The sequence below is a fragment of the Elgaria multicarinata genome, chromosome 5, assembly GCF_023053635.1.
Source record: "Elgaria multicarinata webbii isolate HBS135686 ecotype San Diego chromosome 5, rElgMul1.1.pri, whole genome shotgun sequence".
In the NCBI taxonomy this organism is placed as follows: domain Eukaryota; kingdom Metazoa; phylum Chordata; class Lepidosauria; order Squamata; family Anguidae; genus Elgaria; species Elgaria multicarinata.
In genome coordinates, this window is record NC_086175.1 from 100,499,593 (window position 1) to 100,525,283 (window position 25,691).

Consider the following 25,691-nt stretch of genomic DNA (forward strand, 5'->3'; position numbering starts at 1 on the left):
CGGCCATCGCAGCTAGAATTTATGGTATTAAAGAAGAGTATCTGGGTCTGGTATGAAAGTGAATAGATACTTTAAGGATGTCTCCCCACCTCTTTCACTGGGAAATTTTAGAAGAGGATCTGGGCACTTCTGCAGCTCACCCTACACAGAGCCACCGATCGGAGATCTGATTGATTTAAAAATTCCAAACTATCCTCTGGGAAATAGTGCACTTCACTCAGTGAGAAATTCCATTCTACCTAGTATTATGCAATTAACAAAGACTCAAATGTCACCTCATTTAACCTATGCCTCAAAGAATTAAAGTTAATAGAAAGTTTTGGTGCTCTACCCTGGCAAGACAAATGTGTGACCCTATCAAGATTATCAGCTTTGATGGAGATATTGAAAGGGAAAAATGATCAGAATACTTTGCAACCGCTACCTCAAGATTCTGCGATGGCTGTGGTAGCTGGGAACATCAGTAAAAGTGGACCAATTAAGCCAGCTAAGGAAGAGCCGGACATCTATAGAGCACGGGATATAAGCCATAGGCCAACCCACCCACCCCAATAATAGGGGAGAGATGCACCTGGGTCCAGGGTCATTGGCAATACAGCCTATCATACGACATCACTACAATACCTAAATAAACTATAGTGACCAGGGAGATAATCTAGAACAAAATAGCCCTATCTTAGATTGCTATGCAACCAAGAATACATTCCATAAGACAGGAACCTTATATCCCGATATCAGCATAATTAAGAGATACTTATACAGCCTTCCTTTGACACACAAGGGTGAATTTATATCCTTGATGGTCCCAGAGACAAAACAGGAGTTGAAGGACATGCAGGAACCTATAGATAAGGAAGTCCACACAAAGAAGGGCGGTAAATTGACTATGAACCTAGCGATATATGAAAGAAAACTAACACTAAGTCCAGTTGGTGAAGATACCCCCTTAGGAATTAATAAACCAAAGCTAAGTAATATACTGAAATCGAGCACTGATGAAAACTGACAATATCTAGATAAATGAGTATGTAATAAGGAAATTCCATCCTCAAAGGCTCCATTTGAAAGCACAAACAGAGTCACTTAAACTGCTGTCTTGGAATATTGCAGGGTGGGAGAACAAGCTAAACGACTTGGAGTTTCTACAATATCTGACCAACTTCCATATATTTAGTTTACAAGAAACCTGGACTCAAAAAATAGAACTACAAGGATATCAAATATTCTCAGTACCAGCTAAAAAGACTCTTAAGAAAGGGAGGAGATGTGGAGGCCTCACTCTGGGGATTTTTGAGAGCCTAAATGTTGTGACCCAAGAAATAGTTACCGACTCACTATTCCTGCAAGCCATCCAGTTGACTAACCAAAAGGGGAGCAGATTAACATGCATTAACGTATATATTCCCCCTGGAGGATCTAATTATTATCCTGTCAACATCTGGGATACTTTGGAGGCCCTTCTGGAAATTGTTAATCAACAACATCCTTTATGCCCAATCATTGTGATGGGTGACTTCAATGCAAGGATAGGAGACGAATATAAAATTGCATTAAATTGCCTATCCCTAGACATGGAAGATATAACATACCTACTGGTTAGGAAATCTAGGGACAAGATGATAAATAAGGCAGGTATTTGCCTAATTAGATTAATGTTTAAGTTTACAATGTTCATAACAAATGGCACTGGTTTAGATGAATCAGCTGGAAACTTTATGTACACCTCCCTGAAAGGGGGGAACATTATAGATTATTTCCTGCTAAACGCCTTATCAGCCCCATACATAAAGAATGTTTTGGTGGATGCCCAACCAACGAGCGACCATTAACCTCTGATCCTGGAACTAGTAAGGTTCCAAGAGATCAAGAAAGGCCCAAGACTAGATCTCCCTTATGCTCAGTCTGGGAAGCATAGACTAAGATGGGTTGCAAATCTGCAGATGAAGACGACTGAGGCTCTATTCATTGAGAATATGTTGTTACTTAGGAAAAGATTTCTTGGAGCGGACCCATATGACCTGCTACCACTGTTTCATAAGATAACAAATCAACTTGGCACCACATGCACAACCACACTACCTCATAGATACTATGTGGAAAGCTGGTTTGACCGGGAATGCAGCCAAGCAAGACAGGAACTCTGTACCCTGAGTAAACTGGCCCAGACAGGAGGTTTATAACCCCTTGCTGAATGACCTAACGATGAAACATCGGCAATATAGGAAATTGCTAAAACAAAAGCAAACTACCTACTATATCCAATTGTGGGCAGATATCGAGCAGGCTGCCATGGCTCGAGATTCAACTAATTTGGGCAACTGAATAATTGCAAATTAAAAGATACTACTTATGACATAGTCTCTCCCATTACAGCGGAAACATGGGAATTGCATTTCCATCAAGCGTTCAATCCGGCAGGCAATATAGGCCAGGACACGAATATTTCACTGCAACTTCAACTTCCTAGCATTTTAGAGACTCATAACAGGCCGGATGTATTTGTCAGTGAAGTAAAACATCTAATTTTGTGCTTAAGAAGAAGGAAAGCCCCTGGGGAAGACATGCTCCCACCAGAGATTTTTGTGGATAACATAAATTGGTGGGTCCCCATACTGGCCAAGTTATTTAATTACATCAATGCAAATGGCAAACTGCCTAGTGGATGGGTTCAAAGTGTTGTGGTCCCTATTTTCAAGCAAGGGGACAAATCCATACCTGCAAACTATCAACCTATTAGTTTGCTAGGAGGACAACTAATCATCCCGACTATCAGAGTCTTTGCAGCAAAGGTCATCCCACAGATCACGTATGGAGCTGAGATATGGGGTAGTTCAGATTTGCACACACTTGAGACCATACAAAACAAGTTCTTAAGAATATTGTTGGTCCTCCCCCAGGTGTGCTCACTAGTTATATAAGGACAGAACTTGGGGTAATGCCAATAATATATTTTATTTGGCGAACAATGTTCTTCTACTATTTTAAACTAAACTACACAACTAACAGATTGATAACTCTTTGTGTAATGGAACAAAGAAACTTCCTCTTTAAAAACAACTGGCTGAACCACTGTGAAACCATTTTAAAGAACTTTGGGTTTGACCTTAAACTGGTACTGGCAACTGATATTCAGCATAACCATAAAATTATTAAAGATAGATTACTGGAATATTATGCTAAGTTGGACATGGAAGCAATTAAAACATTGAGATTCTCTTCTAGCTTCCCTTGTCTAAAACTTGTTCATCAAGAAGAAAAATATCTCTCAGAAATTACGTCCCCTTTGTTACGTAAAGTTGTTGAGTTGCACTTCCAGACAATGAAAACAAATTTTAGAGATGGCAGACATAAGGACATCCCTAGAGAGCCATGTGTATGCATCTGTGGAAGTAGGAGGTGGAGGATACGATACATTACGTTTTACACTGTAAACTTTATAAAAGCTCTAGAGATAAATATCTAAAGAGACACCTAGTAACAGTAGCCAATCTTAATGATATGGATAAAATTATATATCTACTTAAAACACATCGAAGCCCATTTTATTAAATATAGCTAGGTTTGCAGTTAAAGCAGCTCAGCTTAGAACCACGATAGGGGGCCAGACTCACACAAAAAGAAAAAGCTAAGAATGGGATAGGGATAGTGAAAGATAAACAAGGGAACTATAGTCACACAATGAAGGGTAAAATAAAAAAAATTCAGGAATTTTATCAAGAATTATATAAGGAAAAGGACACTCAGAAGAAGAAGATGGAAGTTTATATGGAAAAATATATAAAAAAGGGATTGGAAATAGAACATAAAGAGCTAATGGAAAGGACTATATCTCAAAGAGAAATTGAAGAGGTTATAGAGAATTTGAAAGTGGGAAAATCACCTGGGGTAAACGGTTTAGGACCGGAATATTATAAAGTTTTTAAAATGTTTTTAGTACCAAAATGATTGAAGTTATATAATGCCATATTGGAAGGAGAGAGGATCCCAGAATCATGGGAACATTCGTTAATAATTTTAATTCCAAAGCCAGTTAAGGATTTGATTGTCCCTGATTCATATAGACCTATCTCGTTATTAAATCAAGATGGCAATTTTTTTTCAACTATTTTAGCAAAACGATTAAACAAATTTATAGCTAAATATATAGGGGAAGACCAATGTGGATTTGTAGCAGGTAGACAAATGCATAATTTAGTGGGAAGAGTTTTAAATGTAATACAGGTGGTAAAAAAATCAAAGACTAAAGTGGGAATCTTGGCGTTGGATATTTTTAAGGCTTTTGATTGTGTGAGCTGGCAGGCATTAAAGATACTCTCAAAATACAGCCGTAGCAGTAGTAAATGATGGAGTTACTGATAAGATACGACTAGCCAGAGGGACAAGACAAGGATGTCCACTCTCGCCTGTCCTGTTTGTAATGGTAATGGAATTATTGGTAAATGCAATAAGAAATGAAGGGGAGATAGAAGGGATAGGTATTATTAAGAAAATAAAATTCAATATGTTTGCAGATGATATTTTGTTAACTATTAAAAACCCAGTAGGAAAGATGGAAAGAATTAAACAGCAGTTGAAAGAATTTGAAGAAATTACTGGATTAAGAATAAACTGGTCAAAATCAGAGTTGATGTTATTTAATTATACTAAAAAGCAAGAGAAGGATTGGGAAGGAAAAGAAATAGAAATGAGAGTTAAAGAACAGATTAGATATTTGGGAATTAGGATTACAAAAAATTTGGAGAGTTTAGAGAAGGAAAATTTAAGTAGTTTGAAAAAAGAGATTTTAGTAAAATTGGAAAAATATAAAAGATTTAATCTATCATGGTTTGGAAGAATAGCATTAATCAAAATGAAGATTTTAGCAAAGATCAATTTTATTTTTAGGATGTTACCAATAAAAATTTCAGAATCAGAGTTAAAAAGTTGGCAGAATATTATAAATAATTATTGTAATGGGGATAAGAAAGCGAGGATAAATAAGAATAAATGGTATTTAAGCCAAAAAAAGGGAGGATTGGGTCTCCCAAATATTAATTTATATTATGTAGCTAATAGGTTAAGACATATTGCAGAGGCAATTTTAGGTGTAGGAGATTAAGGTTGGATGGAGGATAAAACAACAAGTAATATAGACTTAAATCTGGAAAATGTATTTTTTAGGGAAGGAGGTAAAAAATGGGCTGAAAGTATATGTAATCCAGTTTTGAAGTTCCACTGGGAAATCTGGAGTAAATATAAAGGGGAGTTGCTCTCGAGCAGCAACTGTGACAAAAGGGTTAATGAGTGAAATATATAGAATATTGCTTGAGAAAGGGTTGATGGATAGCTCAGGAAAATTGGTTTGGGAGACAGATTTGAAGGTACAGATAGGACAGCAGAGTTGGGAAGGACTATGGAGACAAAGAGTGTTGAAAAATATGTCAGTGAGAATAAAAGAGAATTATTATAAAATTATATGGAGGTGGTACCTAACCCTGGTTAGATTAAATAAGATAAATAAGCAGCTTTCAGCAAATTGTTGGAGAGGTTGTGGGGAAAAAGGAACGTATTTACATATGTGGTGGGAATGTAAATATGTGCAAAAGTTGTGGAAGATGGTGTTTTCTGAGATTGAAGAAATTGTTGGAATGAAGATAGAAGAAACACCAAGAGTTGCATTACTCTCACTATATGAAGATTTAAAATGTAAAAAAGAAACTAAGGAATTGATAACAAATTTGCTGACTCCAGCAAGGTTAATTCTAGCCAGGAACTGGAAGATTCAAGGTGATTATTGTATTGAAGAGTGGTATAAAGAAGTATGGGATATTGCTATTAATGATAAATTGACATGTAATATTAAAGTGAGAAGAGGTATAGCAAAAACGAATGATTTTGAGGGAATTTGGAAACAGTTCCTAATATTTGTGTTTTCTAAGGGAAGTGGGAAACCACCAGCAGAAGAAACTATGAGATTTTGGAAACAGGAATAAGATCCTGAGGTGGGGGGTGCACTTTTAGGTTAAGTATGATTATGTTAAAAAGATTAAGCGAGAATATATGATATTAATGTGATTCAACATTAATGTATTATGTTGTTTTTCTTTTAATTGTATTGATGTATGTTTAAGTATTGAAAAATAAAAATATTATATAAAAAAAAGAACCACGATAGGGGACCCAGCTCAGGATGAGCCGCTATAATTTTTATCCTGATGTATTAATAGAACTGCAATTAATATATCTTATTGTGACTAAACTATGATAATATTCTGTTGTATATTGTACTGTAAGATGTCTTTTGTTGATGCTGTGGTGGATGATATTGGCTAAAACCTATTTTGATTGCATAATGATGATGATGAGGACGAAGACGACGATGACTACAGCCCCAACACAAATATCCCCTCTTGGGACAATTGTCATACGAATCTGGTGGCTGAGCAGCTCCAAGAGCACTTGGAGGAAACAGATTATCTCAGCCCATTTCAATCTAGCTTCAGGCCTGAGTTTGGCACTGAAATGGCCTTGGTACTCTGATGGATAACCTTTCCAAGGTGACAGTCAGGGGGAATGTGATTCCATTGATTCTCTCGGATCTCCCAATAGCATTTGATACCATCATCCATGGTATCTTACTAGATTGACTCTATGGATCAATTATTGTGTCTGGGGACCCATAAAATGGTGGTGCCATTTATTTTATTTATTTATTTATTTATTTATTACATTTTTATACCGCCCAATAGCCGAAGCTCTCTGGGCGGTTCACAAAAATTAAAACCACAGTAAAACACCCAACAGGTTAAAACACAATTACGAAATACAATATAAAAAGCGCAACCAGGATAAAACCACACAGCAAAGTTGATATGAGATTAAAATACAGAGTTAAAACAGTAAAATTTAAATTTAAGTTAAAATTAAGTGTTAAAATACTGAGTGAATAAAAAGGTCTTCAGCTGGCGACGAAAGCAGTACAGTGTAGGCGCCAGGCGGACCTCTCTGGGGAGCTCGTTCCACAGCCGGGGTGCCACAGCGGAGAAAGCCCTCCTCCTAGTAGCCACCTGCCTCACTTCCTTTGGCAGGGGCTCACGGAGAAGGGCCCCTGTAGATGATCTTAAGGTCCGGGTAGGTACATATGGGAGGAGGCGTTCCTTCAGATAACCTGGCCCCAAACCGTTTAGGGCTTTAAATGTCAATACCAGCACTTTGAATTGGGCCCGGACCTGGACTGGCAGCCAATGAAGTTGTAAAAGGACTGGCGTAATGTGATCTCGCCGGCCTGTCCCTGTTAATAACCTTGCTGCCCTGTTTTGCACCAGTTGAAGTTTCCGGACCGTTTTCAAAGGCAGCCCCACGTATAACGCATTGCAGTAATCCAAACGAGAGGTTATCAGAGCATGGATAACTGTAGCTAAGCTATCTCTGTCCAGATAAGGGCGCAGCTGGTATATCAGCCTAAGCTGATAAAAGGTGCTCTTTGCCACTGAGTTCACCTGTGCCTCAAGTGACAGTTCTGGATCCAAGAGCACCCCCAAACTACGGACCCGATCCTTTAGGGGGAGTGCAACCCCATCCAGGACAGGGCAAACATCACCTCTCCAGACAGAAGAACCACCCGCTAACAGTACCTCCGTCTTGTCTGGATTGAGTTTCAGTTTATTAGCCCTCATCCAGTCCATTACTGTGCCCAGGCACTGGTTCAGAACAGCCACTGCCTCACCTGGGTTTGATGAAAAGGAAATGTAGAGCTGGGTATCATCCGCATATTGATGACACCTCAGTCCACATTTCCGGATAACCTCCCCCAGCGGCTTCATGTATATGTTAAACAGCATAGGGGATAAGATAGAGCCCTGTGGAACCCCGTGGCTTAGGTGCCACGGCACAGAGCAATAATCCCCCAGCACCACCTTCTGGAATCGGCCATCCAAGTAGGAGCGGAACCACTGCAACGCAGTACCTCCAACTCCCAGCTCAGACAACCTATCCAGAAGGATACCATGGTCGATGGTATCGAAGGCCGCTGAGAGGTCTAGGAGAACCAACAGGGTCGCACTCCCCCTGTCTCTCTCCCGACAGAGGTCATCCCACAGGGCGACCAAGGCAGTTTCCGTTCCAAAACCAGGCCTGAAACCCAATTGAAATGGATCTAGATAATCCGTTTCATTCAAGAGTGCCTGGAGTTGTCCTGCAACCACCCGCTCAAGCACCTTGCCCAGGAAAGGGATATTAGCTACCGGCCTGTAGTTGTTTACATCTTCCGGGTCCAGATTAGGCTTCTTCAGGAGTGGTCTAATTGCCGCCTCTTTTAAAGAGGCCGGCACCACTCCCTCTCTCAAGGAGGCATTTACAACCTCCTGGACCCAGCCGGCGATCCCCTCCTTATTTGATGTAATGAGCGACGAGGGGCAAGGGTCAAGCACACAGGTGGTCAACCGGACTTGGCCAAGCACCTTGTCCACATCCTCAGGCCTCAATAACTGAAACTCATCCAATAAAACTGAACCGGACGGCGCTCCGAACGCCTCTACTAGTGGTGCTGCATTAAGTGTGGTGTCCAATTCATGACGAATCTGAGCGACTTTATCTTCAAAGTGCCGTGCAAACTCGTCACAGAGTTTCTAACTCCAGGACTGTTTTAAAAAATGGCATTGGGTGACTTCTGTTTGATGCATGGCAGTTGTGCTATGGTGTCCCACGGGGTCCCATTCTGTCCTGCCATGACTATATGAAGCTGCTAGGAGAGATCATCAGGGGATTTGAGCAAGGGGGCCATGCAGGTGCTGTATAAGTGCTTGAAAGCAGCAATGGGTTGGATGAGAGCCAATAAACATAAGACTGAATCCAGCCAAGACTGAAGTCCAGTGGATGAACAGTTCTCAAGTCTGGGAACTAGGTAGACAGCCTGTTCTTGTTGGAGTTGCATTCCCTTTGAAAAAACAGCTGCATAGTCCGGGGGGATTTCCTTGACCTAGTTTTGTTACTGGAGGTCCAGGTGGCTTCAGTGACATGAAGTGCCTTTGCCCAGCTTTGGCTGGTACACCAGCTACAACTGCTCCTGGACAGAAATTGCTTAGCCATAGTGGCCCGTGCTCTGGAAACCTCTTGTCTGATTGATTGCAATTCAGTTTACATGGATCTTGTTGTGAAAATTATCTGGACATGGCAAATGGTACAACGTGTGGCTGCCAGGGAGCATGTAATACTGACCTGGAAAGAGCTGCATTAGTTGCCTATCTGCTTCTGGGCCAAATTCAAGCTGCTGGCATTGACCTACAATGCCCTCAATGACTTGGGACCCAGACGCCTTTAATGCCAACTTTACTGCTACTTCAGTGTCAGACTATGCCTTATCTCATTTAATGGGCATTTATGAGTGGATAGTTGACATTGCATTCTATGTCACTGCTGTTTTATTGCTTTTATGTTTTATTATTATTATTATTATTATTATTATTATTATTATTATTATTATTATTTATTTATATAGCACCATCAATGTACATGGTGCTGTACAGAGTAAAACAGTAAATAGCAAGACCCTGCCGCATAGGCTTACAATCTAATAAAATCATAGTAAAACAATAAGGAGGGGAAGAGAATGCAAACAGGTACAGGGTAGGGTAAGCAGGCACAGGGTAGGGAAAAACTAACAGTAGAAAGTAACAGTAGAAGTCTGCACAACATCAAGTTTTAAAAGCTTTAGGATAAGCTTTTTATTATATAGCTTTTTATTATATTTTATTGCTTTCCTGTTTTTATTATTGTTTTTACCGACCTAGGATTTTTTGCATAGAGTGGGAGGAGCTGTGACTCAGCAGTAGAGCACATGCCTTGCATGCAGAAGGTCCCAGGTTCGATCCCTGGCACCTTCAGGTAGGACTGGAAAAACTCCTGCCTGAAGACCTGCTGCCAGTCAGTGTGTCAACAAAACTGGGCTAGATGGACCAATGGTCTGACTCAGTATAAGGCAGCTTCCTATGTTCCTAAATATAAATACATAAATAAGAGGTTATTATCTACAAAGATGGTGTGAAAACTGCATGGATGCAAGTCATATGCTGCAGAAATTTGAATATTTCATTTCCAATTGTTTAAAACTGTCTCTGGACCAACTGAGCTTTCTATATCTTTTTTAAAGCAGCAACATATATTCTTCCTACCTGCACAGGAAAAACTAAAAATCCCCTCTCTCCCCACACAAAACAGAGCAGATATATCTAGCTAGGGTTTTCACCAGTGAATCCTGTGAGACTTTAACATAACAATAAGCCCTTTGTAGAGCTCCCTATCCCATGCTTCTTCAGATTTCCTAGAAGTTTCATATTTTCTGTCACAGGCAAAACCACAAACCAACCAACCAAAGTGTAATATTCCAGAGGCTTTAATTAATCTATGCTAAGTGACATAGAGGCCATTTACCAGGAACTAGTAAATGAAGCCAATGCTCACATCCCGTTCATTTATTTGCAAGCTAAACTGATTTCTATTTATCATTCCAAGTAAATGCACCAGATGTGAGCAGACACATAAAATGTTGAGCAGCCTGAACGTTATGACATGTGCAAATGATTTCTGAAAATGTAAATACAGTTAAGATGACTAGGGTCCAAATCTCAGGGTAATCCAGAATGTCATCCTGAAGGCAGGATTTGCACAAAGACAAATGTGTGTGCATGCATGGGGACTTGGGAATGGAACAGTGAATTTACCTTTTAAGATACAAGTGTGTAAAACCAACACATAAATAGGTTCAAAAAAATTAAAACAGCTGAATTTTATTCTCATTTAAAATGACGTCTAGCTCTCACATCAGTTTTTACTTTGGAGCAGGGTAAGCAACCCAGTGACGTCCAAATATTTGGGAGAACAACTCCCATCAGCCTCAGCCAGGGTCAAGGATTGGGCTCCCGCCGTGATGGCGAATCAAAGCCCCTGTCCTGCCTCCCCTTTAAACAGTTTACACAGGCCACAGCTAGACCTAAGGTTTAGCCTGGGATCATCCAGGGTTCGCCCCTGCCTGAGCACTGGATCCCCTGTGTGTCACCTAGATGAACAGGTTTGACCCCTGGATGATCCAGGGATAAACCTTAGGTCTAGCTATTATTATTATTATTATTATTATTATTATTATTATTATTATTATTTATTTATATAGCACCATCAATGTACATGGTGCTGTACAGAGTAAAACAGTAAATAGCAAGACTCTGCCGCATAGGCTTACAATCTAATAAAATCATAGTAAAACAATAAGGAGGGGAAGAGAATGCAAACAGGCACAGGGTAGGGTAAGCAGGCACAGGGTAGGGTAAAACTAACAGTATAAAGTCTGCACAACATCAAGTTTTAAAAGCTTTAGGAAAAAGAAAAGTTTTTAGTTGAGCTTTAAAAGCTGCGATTGAACTTGTAGTTCTCAAATGTTCTGGAAGAGCGTTCCAGGCGTAAGGGGCAGCAGAAGAAAATGGACGGAGCCGAGCAAGGGAAGTAGAGGCCCTTGGGCAGGCGAGAAACATGGCATCAGAGGAGCGAAGAGCACGAGCGGGGCAATAGTGTGAGAGGAGAGAGGAGAGATAGGAAGGAGCTAGACCGTGAAAAGCTTTGAAGGTTAACAGGAGAAGTTCATAGTGGATTCTGAAGTGAATTGGAAGCCAATGAAGAGATTTCAGAAGCGGAGTAACATGGTCAGAGCGGCGAGCCAAGAAGATGATCTTTGCGGCAGAGTGGTGAACAGAAACCAACGGACTGATGTGAGAGGAAAAGGCCAGAGAGAAGAAGGTTGCAGTAGTCCAACCGAGAAATAACCAATGCATGAACAAGCGTCTTGGCGGCAGAGACAGACAAAAATGATCGAATCCTGGCAATATTATACAGGAAAAATCGACAAGATTTAGCTACTGCCTCAATATGAGGAATAAAGGAGAGCGAGGAGTCAAAGATAAAGCCAAGGCTACGAGCTTCCTTGACCGGAGTAAGCGTAACATCATTGACAGTAAGAGAGAATGAGAGATGAGGAGAAGGTTTAGGAGGAAAAACAAGCAATTCAGTCTTTGCCATATTGAGTTTCAAACGACGATGAAGCAGCCAAGCTGAGATATCTGAAAGACATGCCGAGATACGATCGTGAACATCAGGAGAAAGTTCCGGAGATGACAGATATAGTTGTGTATCATCGGCATACAGATGATATTGGAGGCCATGAGAATGAATAACCTTGCCCAAGGGCAACATGTATAAGGAAAACAACAACGGGCCAAGCACCGAGCCTTGCGGAACCCCTACTGAAAGGGGAAAGGAGGAAGACGAGCTGCCATTAGCCAACACGCTGAAAGAGCGACCCGCTAGATAGAAGGCAAACCAGTTATAGACAGAGCCACAAAATCCAAGGTCATGAAGGGAATCTAAGAGAAGATCATGATCAACCGTGTCAAAGGCTGCAGTTAGATCAAGGAGAATAAGAACGGAATAATGGCCTTTAGACTTGGCAGTAAGGAGATCATTGGTGATCTTAGTAAGGGCTGTTTCAGTGGAATGCAGAGGACGGAATCCACATTGAAGTGGATCCAAAGCAGAGTTACTAGAAAGAAAGTCAAGACAGCGAGAGTAGACCGCCCGCTCCAGGATCTTTGAAACAAACGGCAACAAAGAGACAGGTCGGTAGTTAGACAGAGATAGCCTATCAAGAGTAGGTTTCTTGAGAATGGGAGAGACTGTAGCATGTTTAAAAGCAGAAGGAAATGAACCAGAGGACAGAGAAAGATTAATAATATGAAGCAAGGAAGGGAGGATAGCAGGAATAAGATTAATAAAGACACGAGAAGGAATCGGATCACGAGAACAAGTGGAAGGCTTCGAAGAGCGCAGTATTGTAGACAGTTCATCCGCTGAGACCGAAGGAAATGCAGAGAAATTTGCAGGAGGAACTGACAGATGAGGAACAGGAACTGGAAGAGGAGCAGAGCTGGCCAGATCAGAGCGGATAGTTTGGATTTTAGCATTGAAAAAAGAGGCAAAGTTATTAGCAGACAGAGAGGCAGGGAGAGATGGCGGATTAGGCTTCAGAAGAGAATTGAAGGATGCAAAGAGCCGCTGAGGATGCCTAGCATTTGACTGGATCAGCGTTGAGTAGTACTGCTGTTTGGCCAATGAAATGGCAGAAGAGAAAGAGGAGAGTACAAATTTGTAATGGACAAAGTCCGCCCTGTCCCTGGTCTTACGCCAAAGGCGTTCAGCTGCCCGGGAACAAGAGCGAAGGTAGCGGAGGAAAGAGGTGAGCCACGGTTGGGGTTGAGAAGGGCGAACTATCCCAGTTGTAGATGGAGCAAGATTATCAAGAGTTGAAGATAAGGAGGAATTAAAGAAGGAGACAGCTGAGTCCAAGGAGACAGCCGAAAAGACAGAAGGAAGGGAGGAGGCTAGAGACTGGGAAAAAGCCCCATAATTGATAGATTGCAAGTTGCGACAAGAGCGAGAAGCGGGACATGAAGGAGGAGGATTATGAGTAATATTGAAAGAAACTAGGTGATGATCTGACAACGGAAAGTGAGCAGTAGAAAAGTCCAACACAGAGCAATTCCGAGTGAGAACAAGATCCAGACAGTGTCCAAGGGAATGTGTGGGTGCATCAGACCAAAGCTTAAGATCATAAGAGGAAGATAATGAGCGAAATCGTAGAGCAGCAGCATCTTGAGGGTCATCTACATGAATATTGAAATCACCCAAAATAAGAGTAGGAAAGGGGAACCAAAACCCAGGCAAAGTGTGACCAAGGAAGAAAAGCAGAACTTGTAGCGAGCAACTGCGTTATACGGAGATAATGGGGACGGAGGGGCTGACGTTCCTCGCCCAAAGTGATCAGGGGGCGCGGGGTGGCGGGCAGAGGATTAGGGCAACACGAGGTCGCTCCTGTCTGGCTGGATCGCGTTCATTTAAACCTTTCGGGGAGGCGATGCTGTTGTTGCTGCCACCGCTTCCGCGGCAGGTCGGACTTTCTCCGATTGTTGCCAAACAGCCCACGGGAAAAGAGAAAGGAAGTCACGCCTCTGTAGCCGACGCCGTTTTCGAGGCCTTAAACCTCTCGCAAGCCAGGAGGCAGCTTAGCCCGTGCTAGGAAAAATTGGTCTCCTCGCCAGCAGAGAGCCGAGAGCTGCGATCAACGCGGGGCAGAATCCCGCTTCCAGGAACGCGGCGGGGGCAGGCTCTTGCCCGGGCGTGGGGAAGTTTGAAGCGAGGCAAGAGCTGGCCGGTTGACTGCGCCTCTCCGCTTTCGCACATTGGCCGGATGGGGCTGGCGGGAGGAGAGCGCGAGGAAGGCGAACGAGCGAGCGAGCGAGCGAGGCCGCCGTCCTCCACGCGCGTGCCCGGGAGTCAGTCTCATTCAACTCTACGGGTCTTACTTCTGAGTAGGCACGGCTAGGTTTCCTGCACTGAAAGGTTGCGCCCTGAACGGGATGCGCCTCACCAGGCAGGCGCCTCGGGGGCAACAGCGGGTTGCGAATCCCCCCCCCCCTTCTCTCGCCCTCTCTTTCAGAAAAGAACGTAAACTCCCAGCCCAGCTCCGCCGACTGGTCCTCGGCTCATCCCCTCGGAGCCCACCTCAATCCATAGCGCCGCTCGCCAAACGTGACTGGCCACCCCAGAGCTGCCCAAGGCGAGGCAACCCAAACGCGCCCTGAGACCTGAGTTGAGCGCCCGCGTCCGACCCCGAAGCGCCGGCGGGACCCTGTTGCGGCGCGCCGCCCCCTCCTCGTGCCCTTACCGTGCCCGGCGGGCTGCCGGTCTTTGGCGCACCTCCAGCGTGGCTGCCGCCGCCGGGTTTTTCCCTGCTTGTGCCTTCAGCGGCGCGAGTTTCGTGGGCGCCGGCGTCCTTTCTGCCTCACTCCTTCGCCCCGCAGTAGTTAAGGCGGGTGAGCAAAGGGAAGGACCGGCGCCTCATCGAGCCAGGAGGCCGGAGCAAGGGGCTGGGAGAGAAAGCGGGCTGGGTGGGGAGAGTGCTCCCGGACACGGCTCTGCGCCTCGGCTGGACGCGAATGGCCGGAGAGACGGCGGAGGGAGTGTGGAAGATTAGGGGAGGCTCCGCCTGTTGCTGCTTCCAAATCCTTCCCACTAGGTAAGGGAATCCCTCCTGCTCGCAGCGGGAGGGCGAGTGGACGGACCCTTCTCTCCCTCCCTCCGTCCTCCCGCAAATGGCCAGAGCCGAAGGAGAACTCAAGACAGGAAGGAATGGGCGGCGCGAGGAGGTCTTTGAAATGAATAGCTGCAGTGGGAAGCGCGAGTGCTGCTCCGGGCCAATCCCCTGCCAACTTTCTAAAGGGGAGCGTGCAGCCATCCAAACCCAATGCTAACACACACACACACACCCATAGAGTCGAAGAGCGAAAGGGGGTCCTCGAGGCCCGTCCAATCCCCACCCCAGGCCTTCTCCTCCAGACGTTTTGGATTTCAACTCCAATCAGCCGCAGCCCGCATAGCTAAAGTTTAGGAATGCTGGGAATTGCCCTCCCACACATCTGGAGGGCACTTAATTGGGGATTGCTGCCCTACTCCATAATAGAAATCCAGAGCATCCCCCAACAGGTGACTGGCAGGCCTCTGCTTGAAGACGCCTCAGTGAGGGAGAGAACCCCCCCCACACACACACACCAATGTCAATGCTTTATTTGAATGTTAAAGACTCAAGGCATGATTTAATTCAAGGCTGGAGAAGCTGTGGCCCTCCAGATGTTGTTCAAGTACAGCTCCCATAATTCCTGACCATTGACTGTGCTGCTTGTGTTCAACAACACATGGGCTCCCCACCTCTGCCTTAACTGATCTTTAGAGAGCCGCTTTATGCCAACCAAAGCAAAATGTTAGCCTCTTCAGTGTGACCCTATGCATGTTTAGCTAGGGAAAAAGTCCTACAACTTCCAGCTTTCCCCAGCCAGCCTTAAGCACTTATAGTTAGGATGATTGATTCCAAAGATGCGGGCTGTATTAGTTCCATTATAGCAAACAAAACCAAAAAAGAGAGAAAGAGGGCTTCATACGTGCTTACGCCACGCATAGGCGTGCATATGGGGTATGCTGGGTGTGTCCAGGCAAACCTTAATGTCTCTGGAGCTTCCAAAAAGTGTGCATTTCCCCCTGCCGTGCTAATGGCAGCCACCATTAGCGTGGCAGAGGGAAATAGTACTTTTTGGAGGCCCCAGAAAGCATGCTTTCCCACCCACTAGTTGGGGCCTTTATGAACCAGATTGGAGCAATGGGGATTGGGAAAGAGTGCTTTCCCTTCCTCCACTCAATCAGGACACATTGTGGAGGCATTGTGGGGAATGGTGGTTTAAAATTCCCTGGGTGCGCTCCCTAATTAAATGTACTGTGCATGCCTATGATGCCATGATAAATCTGCTGGCCTTTAAGACCATAAGACACTCTGATCAGGTTGAAAGGATCACTGTGTCTCGTTGTGGCTTATTTTAACCACAACAAGATGTGGCACCCACAAGTCACTATCGTGGCTTCTTATGTCATCCAAACCCTAAACCAGGCCACTTGCAGTGGGAATGCAAGGATGTGTTTTTTCCTGTGCAATGGCCCTCAGAAACACTCCAACTTTATAGCCCCTTGCTGATCATTTATTAGCTTCCTCACATTTGATACTGGAGGTAGCACATAGCCATCAGGACTAATAGCCATTGATAGTCTTCTCCTTCAGGAATTCATCCAACCCCCCCTTTAAAGCCATCCAAACTGGTAGCCAATCGCTACATCTTGTGGTAGCGAATTCCATAGTTTAACTATGCACTGTGTGAAGAAGTACTTCCTTTTATCTGTCCTGAATCTCCAATCAATAAACTTCAGGGAAAGACCCTGAGTTCTAGTATTATGACAGAGGGGAGAAAATGTCTCCCTATCCACATTCTCCACACCATGCATAATTTTGTACACCTCTATCAGGTCTCCCCTTACCCTCCTTTTTTCCCTGGCTAAACAATCCCAGCTGTTATAACACACAGTATGCTAATTGTGGTTGCACCATAGATAGCTGCACAATGCCTTCTAACTGCTAGCACCAAGAACCAGTGTGGTGTAGTGGCTAAGGTGTTGGACGGAGTCAGGAGATCCGGGTTCTAGTCCCCACTCAGCCATGGAAACCCACTGGGTGACTTTGGGCCAGTCACAGACTCTCAGCCCAACTTACCTCACAGCGTTGTTGTTGTGAGGATAACATGGAGAAGAGGAGGATTATGTACGCTGTCTTGGGTTCCTTGGAGGAAAAAAGGCAGGTTATAAATGTAATAATTAAATAAATGTTGGTCTTTGGTCAAATGAATAGTAAATGGTCATTTAAGCAACACCACCTGGTTTCCTGGAGGAGATCTGCACTAGAGCTCTTTCCATGAGTGAGTCAGCACTGTGGCAGTATTTCTTCAAAATGCAATTTCCAATGAGGCACATGCACAGTATTGATGGAATGTGCACCTTTGATGGCACACAGCAACAGAGATTTTAAAATAACTATTCGGAGTTCTGCTCCACAGTACAGGCGCAGTCAAAAGTAGTAGCAGGAGAAAAAGAAAAAGCACCATCAAGAAATGGTGTGGGCGGGCGGCCTCCTGCCATCAAATCTCATTAAAAATCAGTGTGAGGAAAGAAGGGAACAAGAGGAGGAGGAGGAGAAAGGCAGGTGGGGGCATGCATTGGAAGTGCGGAAAACTGTTGTATTTTGAGGAGTTAGCGGTGCACCAGTTCTCTTGCCCATGTCTAGAGTGCTGTTTGGGCCTATTTGTGAACTTTCATTACTTTCCAGAGAATCACTTGCTGATGCTCTGTTCAACAGAATGTAGATATACTTCTGGCAGAATCTGAAAGTTAACTATTTCTTGTCTAGAATGGCTGAGAAGAATATTATCTTCTGGGCTGTCAGCCTGCCCATTCTAAGGCTGATGTTCTTCCAGTCTGGAGCATTGGACTATGACCAGAATAAGAAGACCAAAGGGATAGTATATGTGTCCCTGGGACCCTCCCAATTCAGAACCACACCATTAGCCAAGCAAGTGTTATGGCCGGTCCAATATGGAGGCGTTTGACACTGCTCTTATCTTGTTTGCTGATCTCTGATAGGGTTATGTGGTTCCCAATAAGTGAACTAATATATGCATTTATGCTTTGAATAGCCTTGCTTTTCCTTGCTTTATTAGCCTATTTTAGTTTATTTATTTATTTATTTACAATATTTATATGACACTCCCCATTCAAAATTTCAGAGCAGTGTACAAGATAAAATAAAATAAAAACAGGATAAAACACCTTAAAATAGATTTTTAAAAGAAGCAAAATTAAAAGTGAACCGTGACTGGTCATTAAGGAAAGGCTTCCTGGTACAATGACATTTTCAGGAGGCACCAAAAGGAATACAAAGTTGGCACCTGCCTGACCTCCAGAGGCAGGGAATTCCATAGGAGGGGGGCTACCACACTGAAGGCTCTTCCCCTGGTGGACTCCAATCGGAGGATGGGTGTACGTGGAACCACCAGGAGCATGCCCTTGGATGATCTCCATGACCAGGCAGGTTGATAGAGGAAAAGGCACTCTCTCAGGTATTCTGGTCCCAAGTCATTTAGGGCTTTGTACACAAGTACAAGAACTTTAAACCTGCCCCAGTAGTGAATAGGCAGCAAGTGCAGTTCCCTCAGCAGAGGAGTTATATGCTGGAAAGGGGCAGTGCCAGACAACAGCCAAGCTGCAGCATTCTGCACTAGCTCCAGCTTTAAGGGCAGCCCCACATAGAGCACATTGCAGTAATCCAATCTTGAGGTTACCAATGCCTGTACCACCGTGACCAAGCCATCCCTGTCCAGGAGAGGCCGTAGTTGGCGAACCAGCCGAAGCTGGTAAAAGGCACTCCAAGCCACCATGGCCACTTGAGCCTCCAGTGACAGAGATGGATCTAAGAGTACCCCCAAACTACAAACCTGATCTTTCAGAGGGAGTACAACCCCATCCAAAACAGGCAATGAGCCTATCTCCTGGACTCGGGAACCACTCACCCACAGGGCTTCCATCTTGCCAGGATTCATTTTCAGTTTATTGGCCCTCATCCAGCCCATTACTGGGTCTAGGCACTGGTCCAGGACCTGCACAGCCTCACCTGATTCAGTTGTCATAGGGAGATGGAGCTGCATGTCATCAGCATATTGACGGCATTTAGCTAAACAAGCTTATTTCTTACACCCACAGGTGTGTTTATTGCCTTTTGACAAAGCATTGCCTATTTGACAAAACCACTGGCAAAACAGGGCAGGAAAAGCTTTAAAGCCACTCCTAAGAAGACTACAGTCTTTGCAGAACATGGAAAACACAAGCACCAGAGAACCCATCATAAAGGTAGCCTGGAAAACAACAAGATTTTGAGGTTGAAATAGCATGAGAAGGATGGTTTGGGAGTGTGTGTGCATTGTGTGTCACACTAGCGAGTCTGGCATTAGAATGATGGTAACAACCCTTCATGGAGGTCAGCCCCTAATTTATCTTCTACAGTATTTCTCTAATGGATTTCTCTTCTAACTTACCAGCTTTTAAAACATTATTTTTTAAAAATAAATCAATTACAGTTTACTGAAGCATTTCTGTTAATATACAAATGTACAAAACAGGTCAACCTACTGCAGTACTCACCCTCTGTGGACATCCTATCTGTTTCCTATGACCCAAATCCAGAAAATAATAGGAGAAAAATGGGAAGACAGAAAAGAAGAAGGGGGAGAGAGAAGGGAAGGCAATCTGTAAGAGATACCCAGAAACTGGGGTGGAGAAGAGGGTCAGGATTCAAAGAGTTCTAAGAAATCAAGCCAGATATCACCATGTATTGGTTGCCTCATTCTGTAAAGAACTATATTTTCTCTGATTGCCAAGTCTAGATGTTCCTCTAGCCAGGTTTCACTGAGAAGGTTGAAAGTAGGTTACTCGTTTCCAGTTCCTTATTATGAAAGTTCAGTAGAGTCAGTAAGGAGCTGGAGTTTATATGCATCACCCCCAAAATAGGCTTTGCGTTAGCTCCGTGTCATATCTCCAGGCTGTCTATATGCAGGAAAAGCCCCGCGACGGCTGCGAATCTGCTCTGCATCAGATTTGCAGCCATCGTGGGATTTTCCCATGAAGTTGCACATTGAAAAAGTCGGGGACTTACCCTGACATTTTCGGTGAGAGCAAGGTCACCCCTGCTCTTCTGCCATCTGATCTCACTCTGGGGCCAATCTGGGCGAAGGCGAACCACAATTGGTCAACAGAAACCAGGAAAAGGGTAGGGGGTGCCTCCAGTATTCGGATAACTGCTGGAAACCCCACGCTCCCTCCTTGGCATCAGGATTACCCGACACCAGCCCGGGTAAGGAAAACCGCAGGGTTTTGGAGGGAGGCAGTGCCAACTCAGCGCCATGAAGACCAGGCTCATAACTGAGGGACTATCCTTTTCCAGATTCACAACAATTCTCTATAAACAAAATCAATGTTTTTGCAGGACACCCTTTAATGCATGGTGACCCCAGATGACAGCTACAAATAAGCTGAGCTGTGCACCCCAAATTAAGGAGGTATCTATATGACACTACTTTGCTTGCTGATTCCCCCAAACCCTGCAGCACCTCTGTTGCGAGACTGCATTGATAGACTCACACATTAGGAGGGTGTGCGGGCTATCCAGCCAGGAAAAACCTCCATGCTGATGTCAGATGGCGGGAATGGGGAGGAAATGGAGAACCAGAAAACTGGGGAAATCTTTTTTCGGGAGGAGGGAGAAGCAACTCTGCACAACTTGAAAGCACCCTGTCCTCTGGGAAGAATTTACTTCACCCAGCAAAAACTAAATTAACAACTGTTACATAGCGGACCTTCTCTGCTGCCGCCCCAGACTGTGGAATGGTGTGCCAGGAGAGATCCGCCAACTCAATAGTCTTTCTGAATTTTAAAAAGCAATAAAGACTGATGTCTTCCGGCAGGCCTACCCTGTCGAATTTTAAGATGTCTGGCTGTTATTTTAATAATGTATTAGTTTTTATATGTTTTAATCAGTTTTATGTATTTTATAATAGTTTGTATTCTATGTTGTTCCCCGCCTCGATCCGGAGGGAGAGACGGATAATAAATTAATACATTTATTATTATTACCATTATTATTATTATCTTCTTCATTATATATCATAACTGCCCTTACTTTCAGTTCACCATAGCGGCCATTCCTCTAGGCTTGTCAAGCCTGCCTCCTGCCCTGTGTTCCTGTGCTTTCACTGCGCTGATCCGCCTCCAGCTATGCCCTCTTTCTTAATCCAAACCGAAGCTACCACTGACAGATGAAAAACAATGTGGTGATAATGGAGCGAATGAAAATGTCACAATAAAATGACACTTAGAAAAAGCCTAGTTTCGTGGGGGAAAGTTCGATGTGGCTGCCAGTTTGCGGCCGCATCATTTAAACAATGGGGCACAACTACACAGCCACGACCAGGTATATAGGGTGTATAGACAAGCCCTAAGCTTTGGGCCACCAAAAATTATACACCAGTATCCCATTTGACCCAATGCTCCAGCCCTGTACCCTCCTATCACACAGATAGCATGAGCGTCTGCAGAAACACAATGACCTATACAATCTCTCCAGCCAGCTCCAGCAGGATGTGTCCTGGGAGATACCTGTCTTTAGACTGTGTATGTGTGTACGGATATATATATTAGGCTGCAATCCTATGTACCTTTATCTGGAAGTAAGTCCTATTGAACTCAGTGGGGCAAACTGAGTAAGCAAGTGTAGGATTGCATTTCCCCATCTATTGCTGCACAAAGTGGGTTACACCACTTTGGGGAAGGGTTATAGCTCAATGGTAGAGCATATGCTCTGTAAGCAGAAGGTCTCAGGTTCAGTTCCCAGGACCTCTAGTTAAAAGGAACAGGTACTATGTGATGGCAAATGCCTGAGACCCCAGAGAAATGTTGCTATGCCAGTCAGAATCGACAGTATAGTACTGGGCTCATTGGACAAATAGTCTGACCTGGTATAAAGTAATTTCCTATGTTCCTAAAAACAACATACACAAAAACATCCAAAGATCAAGCCCAGATCAACCATACAAGTGTTGTATGCTTCTCACTTGCCCAAGCGGTGAGATGTTCCAGTACTATTGAGCCCACCTCCCCTTACCAGGAGGGAAGAAAAGGTGTGACAACTTCCCAGGGCTTGGGGTGGTCAGACACCTGCCAAGGGCTCACACCCCAGCAGAGTCCCACTGGAAGAGAACCCTGGAGTTGCTTCTTCCCTTCGCCATTGCAACCTCCTTGTTTACCTGCCTCTCGCTTGGGCCTAGACAATGTTGGTGGTGAAAAAGAAGAGCAGTAGATGCCACTGCCGACTTGCTCCCTGGCTCTCTGCCTGTCAATCTAGCAAGTGGAAGCCCCGATGACAAAGAGAAGGAGGAGCAATAGCTGCTGGTGACAATGGCAGTGAAATGGCCGTCTCACTGAGGGAGGGGCCAACTGAGGGTGTCTTGCCCAAGGCCCCTCAAAAACCAGGAGCCGGTGTTACATCTCCCCCAAGCTCTGACCATCTTCTAACAATTAGCTTCCATCCTGGACCATTAAGAAATAATAACATTCTCTTGATGACTTTCACACTGTGATGGGGTGTTGCTTTAAGGCAAACCCATAGTGATGATCCCACCCAGAGTAAGCAGGCTGTAATCTAAATACACAAGCATTCCAATTGGTGGCATATTTAGGGCTGGCACTTCTCTTTCAGAATGAGGTGTCCAACCGGAGAGAGGTGCCTGGGGTCTTCTTTCAGTACTGCTGGATACTGGCATGCAACCACTGGCTTGCCCATCCCTGAACTGGCAGTGACGCCAACAGATAGATAGATTTCGCATGGATGCTTGAATGAACCTCTCAGATCGCATTCTCCTGCAGCTTGAAGTTTAGTGCGGCAAAAAAATTCTTGAGCCGATTCAGATAACTTGGCCAGAATCTCGAGGGCTAGGCCTGCCATTAGGCACAGGGCCAGCCCTGTCATAAGGCAGAGTGGAGCAGCTGCCTCAAATAATAGATGTCAGGGGGCAGGTGTTGAAGAACTAACTCTCATGCCACAAGGCCTGCCATGGGTCCCCTAAACTAGCTCGCTCCCCTCAGGTGTGGTAGAGGATGCTGTCCCATTGCTACTGTTGAAGTAGAATTCAGTGGCCAGTTCGGACAGCTTCTATATGTGGAAAGCGTCATCCTTTGCCTCAGGCAGAAAAATGTCTTGGGTTGGCCCTGCATTACTAATTGTATTAAAAATAGCCAAGTGTTGAAGAGGCTGTGCTGAGGAGACACATCCTGAACAATCTTTTGGAACGACTGTGTGGGTGATTCCAGTGACTTGGCCTGAGAAGCAATGCAGAGGATTTAGAGGATACTCATGAGGAGAGCTAAACTTTTACATCAGTTATAATATTCAATCGTTTGATCAGTCTGAGTAGTCTTCATAGCTTCAGGGCAATGCTCCCTTGCCTGGTGCTGCTGTATGAACAGAAAAATCATTAATATAAGCTAAAACAATGAAAGTTTGTGCCAGAATGCATTTGTTAGTCTTTAAGGTGTCACAAGTCTCTGGGCTCGTCTAAATGAGCGATTTATTGCATGCTCATGATTGCACGCTCATGGACATTTTTGGGTAGATTTCATGATGTCGTCAATAACCAGGATGTCTCACTGAATCCTCCAGAAAACTTGGGATAAAAAGAACCACTTTTAAAGTGGTAATAGCTGGGTAACGGCAGGATTTTCTGCCACCAGATGGTTCTGTCTCAATAGAAGTTAACAGAGGGGAAGTACTCAATTCAAATTTAAATCCCTTGTCGCCGTCCTCCCATGTAATTCAGCTCATAACAATCGTGCCAAAGAACCAGGATGCACAATAGCCCCGGTTAAGCAACATGTTTTCCTTTAATGTAGAGCGGCTCTTTTTCTGTTTCTTCTTCTTTTTTCCCTTTTTTGCAGTAGACTAACATTTGTATATTGTATTTTTAGAGTTTTAATCATTGTAAACTGCCCAGAGAGCTTTGCCTATTGGGTGTTATCAAAACATAACAAATGAATGAATATATATACTCACCCTTCTAGCAGGTTTTCCTATTCTCAAGGTTGCAAAGAAATATAGCAAATACGAAATGAATATAAGTAACAGCCATGCTGATTTTCTGAATAGGCAATTGGTGAGTTCAGATGAAAGTGTTCTCTTTCCTAGCATTACTATCCAGCAACAATCGATCTGCAGCCCTAGTTCTCTGCATGTTTTACTCAGAGGTAAATCCCACTGAATTCTCTTGGACTTACATAATAAGCATGTTGAGGATTACACTGGGTAATGGTTACTAATATCCTGCTACTGATATTAGACCACATTCGGATGTAACATCTCATTGCTTCAACCCAATTGCAAGAGGTCAGTGTGATGTCTTTGCTGCTTTCCATGGGTACCTCTGCCCTCTGGCTCTTCTAATCCACCAGTCTGCTGCAGCAACAATAATAACTCTCTACTGTCTAGACAAGTTTATTCATGCAGTACAAGCATGAATGCCGTTTGTGAGTATAATAGCATGATCCTATGTAGAATTGTTTATTATTTAATTGGGGTATTTGGGACGCTGCTGTTCAGTTCTCAAAGTGACTTTCCAGTGAGTTAACAAAGGATTTAAAAAAGCCAGCAAAAAAGTAAAATAAAAAGCATTAAAACAACAAACAATTATAAAAACCGCAGAACAGCAGTAAAGTCAGCATTAAAATGGAGAATAACAATAACCGCTCAGAAGACCTAAGAAGCTTAGGCAAACAAAAAGATCTTCACCTGACACAGAAAAAGCTTTACTTGGTGCTTAGCAAGACTCTCTGGACAGAGTATTTCAGAGTTGAGGCACCATAACTAGTCATCACCCACCTAACCTCCAAAGAGTGTGTGTGTGTGTGTGTGTGTGTGTGTGTGTGTGTGTGTGTGTGTGTGTGTGTGGAGAAGGGCCTCTGGGAAAGAACTTGGAAGTCAGTAGTACAGTCATTTTTTTTAATGAGTTAGTTCTGTGCATTGAATTTCTCTTTGTAATTCCAATAAGCACGGCCATCTTATGGAACTTCTACTTTGTACCTGGACATTAGCAGGAGACTTTCATATCTCCCCCTCAAGACACACACAGGCCAGTCGAGGCTGGTGGCTCCAATGTCAGTGGGGCTGTGAATCTGCTCCAGGTTTCAGTCAGAACTCTAAAGGAGCTGTCCATGGTACTTCTGGATAGCTCCTTCAGAGATCTGTCTGAAATCCAGAGCAGATTCACTGCCCCACTGACATCAGAGCCATCAGCCGCCACTAACACAGCCTCCTCTCAGACGGGGAGGGAGGGAGGCACTGAGCAGCCACCTAGCCCCAAGGAACGCAGGCACCTAAAGTGCAGGCTTGGCTGGCTACCAAATGCAGAAATGCCCTCCTGAGTAATAAGGAGTAAGGGTATAATCATGAGCAAGCCTCTTCTCATGAGCAGCCCATTCCTCAGGTGGCACTGTTGGCCTGCTGCTGTGCTCTGAAGGTCCAGGCTTAAAAGCCTTCCGTTCTAGGCACAGAGTGCTGGAACCATGTCTGTGTATCAGGTCACAGACACCTGCCCTGTCTTTCTCCTAGTAACCTTACTCTTTTGCTGGACTTCCCTGTGTTTGGA

General features: G+C 44.1%; 1 protein-coding gene across 1 annotated transcript in view; it reads right to left on the reverse strand.

Moving 5' to 3' along the window:
* The window catches only part of ST3GAL6 (ST3 beta-galactoside alpha-2,3-sialyltransferase 6), a 55,998-nt gene extending 41,000 nt beyond the window's left edge, over positions 1-14,998 (reverse strand). The window contains exon 1 of the mRNA XM_063126897.1: positions 14,744-14,998. The gene's annotated coding sequence lies outside the window, so the exon portion shown is untranslated. The remainder of the gene's footprint in view (positions 1-14,743) is intronic.
* Between the last annotated feature and the right edge of the window lie 10,693 nt (positions 14,999-25,691).